Source organism: Lolium rigidum, chromosome 5, assembly GCF_022539505.1.
Source record: "Lolium rigidum isolate FL_2022 chromosome 5, APGP_CSIRO_Lrig_0.1, whole genome shotgun sequence".
Lineage (NCBI taxonomy): Eukaryota > Viridiplantae > Streptophyta > Magnoliopsida > Poales > Poaceae > Lolium > Lolium rigidum.
The window spans coordinates 18,547,427-18,561,119 of NC_061512.1; positions in this window are offsets into that span (position 1 = coordinate 18,547,427).

Below are 13,693 nucleotides of genomic sequence, written 5' to 3' on the forward strand. Positions count from 1 at the left end.
ATCTGTGTGGCAAGTCACTTCTGCATCATCCGTTGGTATGTTGCTCCCGTGTTTTTCAATCCAAAGGGCATTGTTCTATAGAAGAACACGCCGTAAGGTGTTATAAAAGCTGTTTTGACCTCATCTTCTTATTTTAATCTGATCTAGTTATAACCAGAATATGCGTCCAGGAAGGAAAGACGTTCACAGCCTGTCGTGGAGTCGATAATTTGATCGATCCTTGGGAGGGGAAAGTGATCATTTGGAAAATGTTTATTGAGACACGTGAAGTCGACGCACATGCGAAGGACTTCTGTGTTTTTCTTCGGGACCAGTACTGGGTTAGCTACCCACGTGGCCTCTGTATGTAACTCTTTGATAAAACCAGCTTCTCTGAGTCGATTGATTTCTGATAGCATAGCTTTTCGGTTTGGTTCCGAAAAACACTGCAAAGGTTGTTTGATTGGCCTCGCCATTGGATCCAAGTTGAGGTGGTGCTCGGCAAGTTCCCTGGGTACTCCTGGCATGTCAGCTGGACACCATGCGAAGATTTCCCAGCGCTCACGGAGGAACTCGACGAGCACGCTTTCCTATGCGAGGTCCATGTTTGTTGCAATGGATGTTGTTTTCTTGGGATCTGTCGGGTGGATCTGCACTTCCTTGGAATATTTGGTAGTGTCAAAGGTTGGCTCCTTGAGCGGCCTCCCTACGTCTGGCAACACATCATAATCAGTTGTTAGCCTTGACGCCATATACTCTGCTTGCATCCCGAAAGTCTCTGACAGTCGATGAAAATCCTTGTCGCACTTATCAGCTAGCGCGAAACTGCCTCTTACTGTGATTGGGCCCTTGGGTCCGGGGAGTCTCCACAGCAAGTATGTGTAGTGAGGTACCGCCATAAACCTAGCATAGGCGGGTGATCCCAACAAAGCATGGTACTGTGACGGGAAATCCACGACTTCGAACTCCAACCTCTCTCTTCTGTAATTTTCTCGGGTTCCAAACTGAATGTCGAGATTGATCTTTCCCAATGGGTAGCTCGGCTTCTCCGGTGTGATACCATGAAAACGCGTATCGGTTGGTAATAAGTTTGCCAGTGATATGTTCATCTTCCTCGATGTATTTGCATACATGAGGTTTAAGCTGCTCCCGCCATCAATGAACACTCGTGAAACATCGAATCCTGCGATCACCGCTGGTAAGATCAAAGCAGGCTGTCCTGGTCGTGGAACTTGTTGCGGGTGGTCAGCTATGGTGAAGCCGATGTCTTGCCCTGACCAGTTCAGGTACTCGATTGTTGGTGGAGGCATCTTCTCTGCCATGAAAACTTGTCGCGAAATTACTTTCTGAGCTCTATTCGATGGCCTGCCTTTCTGAATCATCGAGACTGCACCACTGGTGTTGATGTAAGGACCTGGTTGTGGAGCTGCCGCCAACTGCGACTGGTGCCGATTTTCGTCCATTATTGCGGGTGGAGGTGGAAGGTGTATCTCGCTCCTTGGCCCATGGGGGTTTCGATTTATTGCCTGCGTGCTGGTATGCCCTGCATATCTATGTAGTGCTAGAAAAGTTCGACAGTCCTTCTGCAGATGTCCTGACCGCCTCTTTCCATTGTTGTCGAGGAAAAAATGCATTTGGCACGGTCCGTTTAAGAGATCCTCGGGTGATATATAAGGCCTCTGAAACCTTTGTCCATTATTTTGCCTGTTGGGACGGGAACTGTCGTTTCGCTGCTCGCTGTTCTTTTGATAATCATCTCGATTGTTCCTCCGCTGTTTCCTCGGAAACCAGCTGATATCTGGCCGGGAGCATCATAATCTGAGAACTGTCGAGAGAATCGTCGTCTATTTTGAAAATTTCGGTTGCGCTCATCCTCAGGCGACCTGTGTCGTTTGTTATGAACATCATCTTCTCCATCTGCCCAGCGGTTCGCTATTTCCATTAGTGCTGCTATTGTTTTCGGGTTGGTTCTTCCCAAATCCTCGACGAAGTCCCTCCTTCGGATTCCAGCAACAAATGCATCTATTGCTCTTTCGTCAGATATGTTTTCCGCCGAGTTTTTGATGATGTTCCACCTCTGTATATATGTCCACATTGATTCATCATGCTTTTGTCTGCAGGCCCTTAACTGCTCCAGTGACGCGGGTTTCTTGCACGTAGACAAGAAATTCTTCACGAAGAAGTCGTCAAAGTTTTCCCAGCTGTCGACTGAGCCAGGAGGCAGCTTTTTTATCCACGACCGAGCTGCTCCGCTCAAGTGTACCTGGATGCTTTGCATGGCTGTTGCTCTGGTTCCACCCATCAGCTTCACCGTCTCCAGGAAGTCAATTAACCAATCCTCAGGATCTTGCAAGCCATCGAACTTTTTGTAATTGTCGGGTAACTTGAACCCGGACGGGACCCGAGTTTTACGAACTCGCCGCGTGAAGCATGGGAGCCCACACAGATCCTCCTCGTCAACCTCTGGTGAGTGCCGACGTTCCCTCCTTTCTTGTCGCGCTCTGTCAACCCTTGCCTGTGTAGCAGCATCTCTCGCCCCACTTGTTCTTGGGGGGTCCTGCACCACTGCTGCAGGTCGAGGACTATTTTGTCTTGCAGAGCCTTCGGGAGGCGTGCTTGTTCCTGCGAACGCTGTTCCCATGACTCTGCATCCTGCCATGGCCATGTTACACAATGCTTCTCTCGGATCTCCGGGAGGTGGCCTGGACGCCAGGATGAAAGCTTGTCTCGCCAAATATCCAGCTTCTGGTGTCTTTGGGATAATGTTCCCTCTTGTGTCTATCGACATAAAGGACATGTCGAGGTTTTGGACTAGGTTCTCCCTTTCGGTCTCAGGTATATTCTGCAACCGAGACCTCGCCCTATTTCGAGCTGCTCTATGACTATCTCCTCCCGATGTGCCTGACTGTCGACTTAACTCAGCTCTTCGCCTGCTTTACTCGGAAGCCGCGGCTTGCCTCCTATCCAGCGCATCTTTCTGTTTTTCGAGTTCTCGCCTAGCACGGGCGAGTATATATTGGTATGCTTGTAACTCTTCAGCTGTGGCGGCCACAGTCATCGGCTCCGTGCCATCGATAGCTCTTGCGACTCTGTCCCAAACTGCTTGCGGAAATTGCACCATCTGTTGTGTCGCAGGTCCGACATATTTGCTTCCCAAACCTCGCGTGAGATCAGCGGGATCGATGTACGGATTTCCCGCATCATCGAAAGCCTCTGATGTCTCCTCCTGTGGGCGACTGGTATCTCCAATTGCATAGATTTGATGGTATTTTGCACTTTGACCTTTGTCGGGATTGGTGACACCGTCGTATAGATCGGCGAAGACCTCTTCAACAGAAGTAGATTTGTCGATGAAGTTAAAGCTGTCGATGCTGTCGGAGTCGCTGCTTATACTGGAGTCCGTAGACGACTCGAAGGACATGTTGCCGAAGATCTTGGCGAGTTTTTCTCTTGTCGTAGATTTGACGAAGCATGGCGGCGAAATCTCCTCGTCGCCTGTCTCGAACGATGACGATGATTCCGAAAGATCGGAACCGACCGCCGATGATCCCGATGAAATCGGAATCTCGAGACGATGCGATCCTTCTTTTCCGACACGGAAGTGGAACCTTCCAAACGTCATCTCCATAGGCTCCTCCAGATACGCATATGCATCCAAACGGGAGGGCGGGTGAGGAACAAAATCGAGTAGATCAGTTTTGATCCGTTTACCTCTGTCCATCGCGTTGCTTGCCACCGAAGAAGTCGACGATCTTGAACGTACCATCGAGATCGGCTCCTTGTCGCCCCTAATTCCCACAGATGGCGCCAATTGACAAGGTATTAACTTGTCAATGCCTACGGATTGTAGACTAGGGTTTAGTTGGAAGTAGAGGGCAAGTAGATCTCGAAGGTTCAACCGGAAAAGTACTCGACTACTAGAAAACTAGGGTTGTGTTGACAATGCAATCGATCATCTTTCTGTCCCTCGACTCCCCCTTATATAGGAGGTGGAGCCAAGGATTTCGTGGTGTACAAGTTTACAAAGTCCGGGAAACTCTTCGAGTTCGTCCCGTAACAGTTACATGTCGAATATTCCTAATACAACTATCTTTCCAAACTATCTCTTAATTGGGCTTCCGGGCTTCATAAACTTCGGGTCGTAGGCCTTCAGTAAACCCCGGGTACTATCTTCGGCAGGCCCATTGGGGATGCCTATGTCAGTAGGGTTCTACTTATAATCCCAAGTGGTACTTGGATTGAAATTCAAATATGGTCTAGGGTTTTAGTAGTGATCACCCAAGTGATACACAACTAGAATTAGGATATGAGCATAAGCTTTGATTATGTTTTATTGGCTAGCTAGCGTTACTCCTCCTCACCTTGTTAGGATTCATGCATCAAAGCAATGCTAGGGTTGTCTCTAGTGTTTGGATAAACAAGGTTTAGGTTTAATGCCATTACTCCTCCATACAAGGTATGAGGATTGGTTTGGGGTTAACTACTAGTGATATACTTATTATTTTATGTGATATATGAGATCTATTAATCATAACCTGGAACTTAACAAATATCTATGGGCCTTGCACGGGAAAGTTGAGAGCCGAGTTTGTACAATGGATAGAAAGCCTATCGATCAGTCCTAATGAACTCTGGTTAATTCTTGGTGACTTCAACTTTATTCGTGCGCCCGAAAATCGTAACCGTCCTGGCGGTAATGTGAATGACATGATAAAATTCAATGAAATCATCAGCGGTCATGCTTTAGTCGAACTTGTTGGAGATATGCCCAAGAGGCAATAATAAAAGTAGTTATTATATATCTTTATGTTTATGATAAATGTTTATATACCATGCTATAATTGTATTAACCGAAACATTGATACATGTGTGATATGTAAACAACAAAGAGTCCCTAGTATGCCTCTTAACTAGCTTGTTGATTAATGGATGATTAGTTTCATAATCATGAACATTGGATGTTATTAATAACAAGGTTATATCATTGTATGAATGATGTAATGGACACACCCATTTAAGCGTAGCATAAGATCTCGTCATTAAGTTATTTGCTATAAGCTTTCGATACATAGTTACCTAGTCCTTATGACCATGAGATCATGTAAATCACTTATACCGGAAAGGTACTTTGATTACACCAAACGCCACCGCGTAAATGGGTGGTTATAAAGGTGGGATTAAGTATCCGGAAAGTATGAGTTGAGGCATATGGATCAACGAGTGGGATTTGTCCATCCCGATGACGGATAGATATACTCCGGGCCCTCTCGGTGGAATGTCGTCTAATGTCTTGCAAGCATATGAATAAGTTCATAAGAGACCACATACCACGGTACGAGTAAAGAGTACTTGTCGGGAGACGAGGTTGAACAAGGTATAGAGTGATACCGAAGATCAAACCTCGGACAAGTAAAATATCGCGTGACAAAGGGAATTGGTATTGTATGTGAATGGTTCATTCGATCACTAAAGTCATCGTTGAATATGTGGGAGCCATTATGGATCTCCGGATCCCGCTATTGGTTATTGGTCGGAGTGAGTACTCAACCATGTCCGCATAGTTCACGAACCGTAGGGTGACACACTTAAAGTTGGATGTTGAAATGGTAGTTCTTGAATATGGAATGGAGTTCGAATATTTGTTCGGAGTCCCGGATGAGATCCCGGACATCACGAGGAGTTCCGGAATGGTCCGGAGAATAAGATTCATATATAGGATGTCATTTTATGTGAATTAAAATGTCGCGGAAGGTTCTATGGAAGGTTCTAGAAAAGTCCGGAAGAAACCACCAAGGAAGGTGGAGTCCACATGGGACTCCACCTCCATGGCCGGCCAACCCTAGTGGGGGAGGAGTCCCAAGTGGACTCCCCTTAGGGGGCCGGCCCCCCCCCATATGGGAGGTGCAACTCCCACCTCTAGTGGGAGTCCTAGCTTGGCTAGGTTTCCCCTCCATATGGAAGGTTTTTGGTTCGGGTCTTATTCGAAGACTTGGATACCAACACTTGGGGTTCCACCTATATAATGAGGGGCATAGGGGAGGGGGCCGGCCACCCCAAGACTACAAGCTGGCCGCCCCATTGAAGTGGCCGGCCACCCCCTCCCAAACCCTAGCCGCCCCCCTCTCCTCCATATCTCCCGCATAGCTTTAGCGAAGCTCCGCCGGAGTTCTCCACCGCCACCGACACCACGCCGTCGTGCCGTCGGATTCAAGAGGAGCTACTACTTCCGCTGCCCGCCGGAACGGGAGGTGGACGTCGTCTTCATCAACAACCGAACGTGTGACCGAGTACGGAGGTGCTGCCCGTTCGTGGCGCCGGAACCGATCGTGATCAAGATCTTCTACGCGCTTTTGCAGGCGGCAAGTGAACGTCTACCGCAGCAACAAGAGCCTCATCTTGTAGGCTTTGGAATCTCTTCAAGGGTGAGACTCGATACCCCCTCGTTGCTACCGTCTTCTAGATTGCATCTTGGCTTGGATTGCGTGTTCGCGGTAGGAAATTTTTTTGTTTTCTATGCAACGTTATCCTACAGAACTGCCTCTGAAGGGCAGAAGGTTTACATGGTGCAACATGCAAGAACAACCACTGCTCGAACAACTCGACTGGTTCTTCACCACCGTGGAATGGACGTCAGTTTTCCCCAACACGTGTGTCAAGCCTCTTGCAAAACCTGTCTCCGATCACACTCCCTGTGTGGTGTTGATGTCTACGGGTGCTTCTATTCTTGTAGACAGTGTTGGGCCTCCAAGAGCAGAGGTTTGTAGAACAGCAGCAAGTTTCCGAACTCAGGGAGGAAGAGGTCAAAGATATCCCTCTCATGCAACCCTGCAACCACAAAGCAAGAAGTCTCTTGTGTCCCCAACACACCTAATAGGTGCACTAGTTCGGCGAAGAGATAGTGAAATACATGTGGTATGAATAAATGCGAGCAGTAGCAACGGCACCAGAAAAGTGCTTTGCCCAGGACTCGGCGTGTGGTTGATGGTGGTAATATTACGGACGATGAGAGATGCGAAGAAACAAGTAAACAAGCAGCAATAGCGGTATTTAGGAACAAGGCCTAGGGATCATACTTTCACTAGTGGACACTCTCAACTTTGATCACATAACAGAATAAATAAATAGATGCTAGACTCTACACTCTCTTGTTGGATGATGAACACCACTAACTCGTGTAGGATTACACGAACCCTCAATGCCGGAGTTAACAAGCTCCACAATATTCGATGTTCATGTTTAAATAACCTTAGAGTGCATGACAGATCAACATAACCAAACCAAGTACTAACATAGCATGCACACTCGTCACCTTCACACTACGAAAGGAGGCATAGATCACATCAATACCATCATAGCAATAGTTAACTTCATAATCTACAAGAGATCACAATCATAGCCTACACCAAGTACTACACGATGCACACACTCGTCACCATTACACCGTGCAGGAGGAATAAACTACTTTAATAACATCACTAGAGTAGCACACGGATAAATTGTGATACAAAACACATTGCAATCATAAAGGGATATAAATAAGCACTTCACTATGCCATTCATAACAATGAATAAGTATTCTGTGAAATATAGCCTAAGAGACCCACACGGTGCACACACTGTCACCTTTACACACGTGGGACAAGGAGTCTCCGGAGATCACATAAGTAAAATCCACTTGACTAGAATAATGACATCCAGATTACAAGCATCATCATATGAATCTCAATCATGTAAGGCAGCTCATGAGATTATTGTATTGAAGCACATAGGAGAGAGATTAACCACATAGCTACCGGTACAGCCCCGAGCCTCGATGGAGAACTACTCCCTCCTCATGGGAGACAACAGCGTTGATGGAGATGGCGGTGGTGTCGATGGAGGAGCCTTCCGGGGGCACTTCCCCGTCCCGGCGGCGTGCCGGAACGAGAGACTCATGTCCCCCGGATCTTGGCTTCGCGATGGCGGCGGCTCGGGAAGGTTTTCTCTGGTTTCGTCGAACGTGTCGAGGTTTTTAGGTCGGGGACCTTTATATAGGCGAAGAGGCGGAGTCGGAGGGTCGACGAGGCGACGACACACTAGGGGGCGCGGCCAAGGCCCGGGCCGCGCCACCCTCGTCGTCCGGGGCCCACGAGGCCCTCCTCCGGCGGCTCTCGGGTGTTCCGGAAGCTTCGTGGAAAAATAGGATGCTGGGCGTTGATTTCATCCGATTCCGAGAATATTTCCTTACTAGGATTTCCGGAACCAAAAACAACGAGAAAACAAGCAATCGGCCCTTCGGCATCTCGTCAATAGGTTAGTTCCGGAAAACGCATAATAATGACATAAAGTATGCATAAAACATGTAGATATCATCAATAATGTGGCATGGGACATAAGAAATTATCGATACGTCGGAGACGTATCAGCATCCCCAAGCTTAGTTCCTGCTCGTCCCGAGCGAGTAAACGATAACAAAGATAATTTCCGGAGTGACATGCCATCATAACCTTGATCATACTATTGTAAACATATGTAATGAATGCAGCGATCAAAACAATGGTAATGACATGAGTAAACAAATGAATCATATAGCAAAGACTTTTCATGAATAGTACTTTCAAGACAAGCATCAATAAGTCTTGCATAAGAGTTAACTCATAAAGCAATAAATCCTAGAGCTTTGGTTTTTGAAAACATAAAGAGAGCATAAAAGTAAAGTTTTGAGAGGTGTTTGTTGTTGTCAACGAATGGTAGTGGGCACTCTAACTACCTCATCAACCAGACTTTCAAGAGCGGCTCCCATGAAGGATGTTATCTCTACAAGCAAGGTAGATCATCCCTCTTCTCTTTTGTTTACACATGTACTTTAGTTTCATTATTTATGGATGACACTCCTCCCAACCTTTTGCTTACACAAGCCATGGCTAACCGAATCCTCGGGTGCCTTCCAACAATCACATACCATGAAGGAGTGTATATTTGCAAAATTAAGTTGCTTACTGATGAATCGTAGCAAAACATGTGAAGAGAATTATTAATGCAAGTTAATTAATCGGGGCTGGGAACCCCATTGCCAGCTCTTTTTGCAAAATTATTGGATAAGCGGATGAAGCCACTAGTCCATTGACAAGATCGAAAGATAAAACACCACATACTTCCTCATGAGCTATAAAACATTGACACAAATCAGAGGTGATAAATTTTGAATTATTTAAAGGTAGCACTCAAGCAATTTACTTTGGAATGGCGGAGAAATACCATGTAGTAGGTAGGTATGGTGGACACAAATGGCATAGTGGTTAGCTCAAGGATTTTGGATGCATGAGAAGTATTCCCTCTCGATACAAGGCTTAGGCTAGCAAGGTTATTTGAAACAAACACAAGGATGAACCGGTGCAACAAAACTCACATAAAAGACATATTGTAAACATTATAAGACTCTACACCGTCTTCCTTGTTGTTCAAACTCAATACTAGAAATTATCTAGACCTTAGAGAGACCAATTATGCAAACCAAATTTTAGCAAGCTCTATGTATTTCTTCATTAATGGGTGCAAAGTATATGATGCAAGAGCTTAAACATGAGCACAACAATTGCCAAGTATCAAATTATTCAAGACATTTTACCAATTACTACATGTAGCATTTTCCGTTTCCAACCATATAACAATGAACGAGCAGTTTCAACCTTCGCCATGAACATTAAAAGCTAAGAACACATGTGTTCATATGAACCAACGGAGCGTGTCTCTCTCCCACACAAGCATTTATTCAAACAAAAACACAAACAAAAGCACACAGACGCTCCAAGTAAAGTACATAAGATGTGACCGAATAAAAATATAGTTTCAAGAGAAGGAACTCGATAATTTGTCGATGAAGAAGGTGATGCCTTGGGCATCCCCAAGCTTAGATGCTTGAGTATTCTTGAAATATGCAGGGATGAACCACGGGGGCATCCCCAAGCTTAGACTTTTCACTCTTCTTGATCATAGTATATCATCCTCCTCTCTTGACCCTTGAAAACTTCCTCCACACCAAACTCGAAACAAACTCATTAGAGGGTTAGTGCATAATCAAAAATTCACATATTCATAGGTGACACAATCATTCTTAACACTTCTGGACATTGCACAAAGCTACTGGAAGGTAATGGAACAAAGAAATACATCCAACATAGCGAAAGAGGCAATGCGAAATAAAAGGCAGAATCTGTCAAAACAGAACGATCCAGTAAAGACGAATTTTAAAGAGGCACCAGACTTGCTCAAATGAAAATGCTCAAATTGAATGAAAGTTGAGTACATATCTGAGGATCACTCACGTAAATTGGCATAATTTTCTGAGTTACCTACAGAGAATTAGGCCCAGATTCGTGACAGCAAAAATCTGTTTCTGCGCAGTAATCCAAATCTAGTATTGACTTTACTATCAAAGACTTTACTTGGCACAACAAATGCAATAAAATAAAATAAGGAGAGGTTGCTACAGTAGTAACAACTTCCAAGACTCAAATATAAAACAAAGTTGCTGTAGTAAAATAAACACATGGGTTATCTCCCAAGAAGTTCTTTCTTTATAGCCATTAAGATGGGCTCAGCAGTTTTAATGATGCACTCGCAAGAAACAAGAGTTGAAGCAAAAGAGAGCATCAAGAAGCAAATTCAAAACACATTTAAGTCTAACATACTTCCTATGCATAGGAATCTTGTAAATAAACAAATTCATGAAGCATAATGCAACAAGCATAGAAAGATAAAACAAGTGCAGCTTCAAGATTTTCAGCAAAAAGAGAGGTGTTTTAGTAACATGAAAATTTCTACAACCATATTTTCCTCTCTCATAATAATATCCGAGTAGCATCATGAGCAAACTCAACAATATAACTATCACATAAAGCATTCTTATCATGAGTCTCATGCATAAAATTATTACTACTCCCAACATAAGCATAATCAATTTTATTAGTAATAGTGGGAGCAAATTCAACAAAGTAGCTATCATCAAATATAGGAGGCATATTGTAATCATAATCAAATTTATCCTCCATAACAGAGCGGTACTAAAAGACTACTATCATTATAATCATCATAAATAGGAGGCAAAGTATCATCAAAGTAAATTTTCTCCTCAATGCTTGGGGGAATAAAAAGATCATGCTCATCAGAACCAGCTTCCCCAAGCTTAGAATTTTCCATATCATTAGCAACAATGGTGTTCAAAGTATTCATGCTAATATGTTCCATGGGTTTTTTAATTTTCGCATCAAACCATCCATGTCTTAAATCAGGAAATAGAATAAGAAGCTCATTGTTGTCCATTATGCCAAACTAGTGTAAACAAGAAACAAAAAGATGCAATTGCAGGATCTAAAGGAAATAGCTTCGAGCACACACACAACGGCGCCGTGAAAAGTACTTTACCCGGGACCGGAGTATGAGTGCCTTTACCTTTCCTCCCCGGCAACGGCGCCTGAAAAGTGGCTAGTTGCCGGGGTTGCCAGATGTGTGAGTGCCGTTTACCTTTCCTCCCCGAGCAACGGCGCCGGAAAAGTGCTTGATGTCTATGGGTGCTTCTATTCTTGTAGACAAGTGTTGGGCCTCCAAGAGCAGAGGTTTGTAGAACAGCAAGCAAGTTTCCCTTAAGTGGATCACCCAAGGTTTATCGAACTCGAGGAGGAAGAGGTCAAAGATATCCCTCTCATGCAACCCTGCAACCACAAAGCAAGAAGTCTCTTGTGTCCCCAACACACCTAATAGGTGCACTAGTTCGGCGAAGAGATAGTGAAATACGGGTGGTATGAATAAATGCGAGCAGATAGCAACGGCACCGTAAAAGTGCTTTGCCCGGGACTGGCGTGTGGTTGATGGTGGTAATATTGCGGACGAGAGAGATGCGAAAGAAACAAGAAACAAGCAAGCAATAGCAGTATTTAGGAACAAGGCCTAGGGATCATACTTTCACTAGTGGACACTCTCAACTTTGATCACATAACAGAATAAATAAATAGATGCTAGACTCTACACTCTCTTGTTGGATGATGAACACCACTAAGCTGTGTAGGATTACACGAACCCTCAATGCCGGAGTTAACAAGCTCCACAATATTCGATGTTCATGTTTAAATAACCTTAGAGTGCATGACAGATCAACATAACCAAACCAAGTACTAACATAGCATGCACACTCGTCACCTTCACACTACGAAAGGAGGCATAGATCACATCAATACCATCATAGCAATAGTTAACTTCATAATCTACAAGAGATCACAATCATAGCCTACACCAAGTACTACACGATGCACACACTGTCACCATTACACCGTGCGGGAGGAATAAACTACTTTAATAACATCACTAGAGTAGCACACGGATAAATTGTGATACAAAACACATTGCAATCATAAAGGGATATAAATAAGCACTTCACTATGCCATTCATAACAGTGAATAAGTATTCCGTGAAATATAGCCTAAGAGACCCACACGGTGCACACACTTGTCACCTTTACACACGTGGGACAAGGAGTCTCCGGAGATCACATAAGTAAAATCCACTTGACTAGCATAATGGCATCTAGATTACAAGCATCATCATATGAATCTCAATCATGTAAGGCAGCTCATGAGATTATTGTATTGAAGCACATAGGAGAGAGATTAACCACATAGCTACCGGTACAGCCCCGAGCCTCGATGGAGAACTACTCCTCCTCATGGGAGACAACGGCGTTGATGGAGATGGCGGTGGTGTCGATGGAGGAGCCTTCCTGGGGCACTTCCCCGTCCCGGCGGCGTGCCGGAACGGAGACTCCTGTCCCCCGCATCTTGGCTTCGCGATGGCGGCGGCTCGGAAGGTTTTCTCTCGGTTTCGTCGAACGTGTCGAGGTTTTTAGGTCGGGGACCTTTATATAGGCGAAGAGGCGGAGTCGGAGGGTCGACGAGGCGACGACACACTAGGGGCGCGGCCAAGGCCGGGCCGCGCCACCCTGTCGTCCGGGGCCCACGGGGCCCTCCTCCGGCGGCTCTCGGGTGTTCCGGAAGCTTCGTGGAAAAATAGGATGTCGGGCGTTGATTTCATCCGATTCCGAGAATATTTCCTTACTAGGATTTCGGAACCAAAAACAGCAGAAAACAAGAACCGGCCCTTCGGCATCTCGTCAATAGGTTAGTTCCGGAAAACGCATAATAATGACATAAAGTATGCATAAAACATGTAGATATCATCAATAATGTGGCATGGAACATAAGAAATTATCGATACGTCGGAGACGTATCAGGTGTCCATTCAATCAAGCATACCCAAATGACGGCTGTTCCGCTTTGAAAATTATTGGCCTTTGCACCCAGGGTTTAGAGAAACTGTGCTTGAGAGTTGGAACCACCCGGTCAGAGCCAATAACAGTGCCCTAATTCTTTCGGCCAAACTAAAGAGACTGCGTAGAGATCTCAAGCATTGGAGCAAATCCATCTCCAGGCTTAGCACAACAATAAAGAACAGCAACAAAGCTCTGGCTGAATTGGATAGCATAGAGGACAAGAGGGCCTTGGCAAGACAGGAATGGAACTTCAGAGTTATACTGAAAAAACACTTGCTAAGGTTGCTTGATTATAAGAACAAGTACTGGAAAAAGAGGTGCACTTACAGATGGGCCAAACTAGGGGATGAAAACACCAAGTTCTTCCATGCTCGAGCCACCGAGCGCTACAGAAGAAATAATATTGCGGTGCT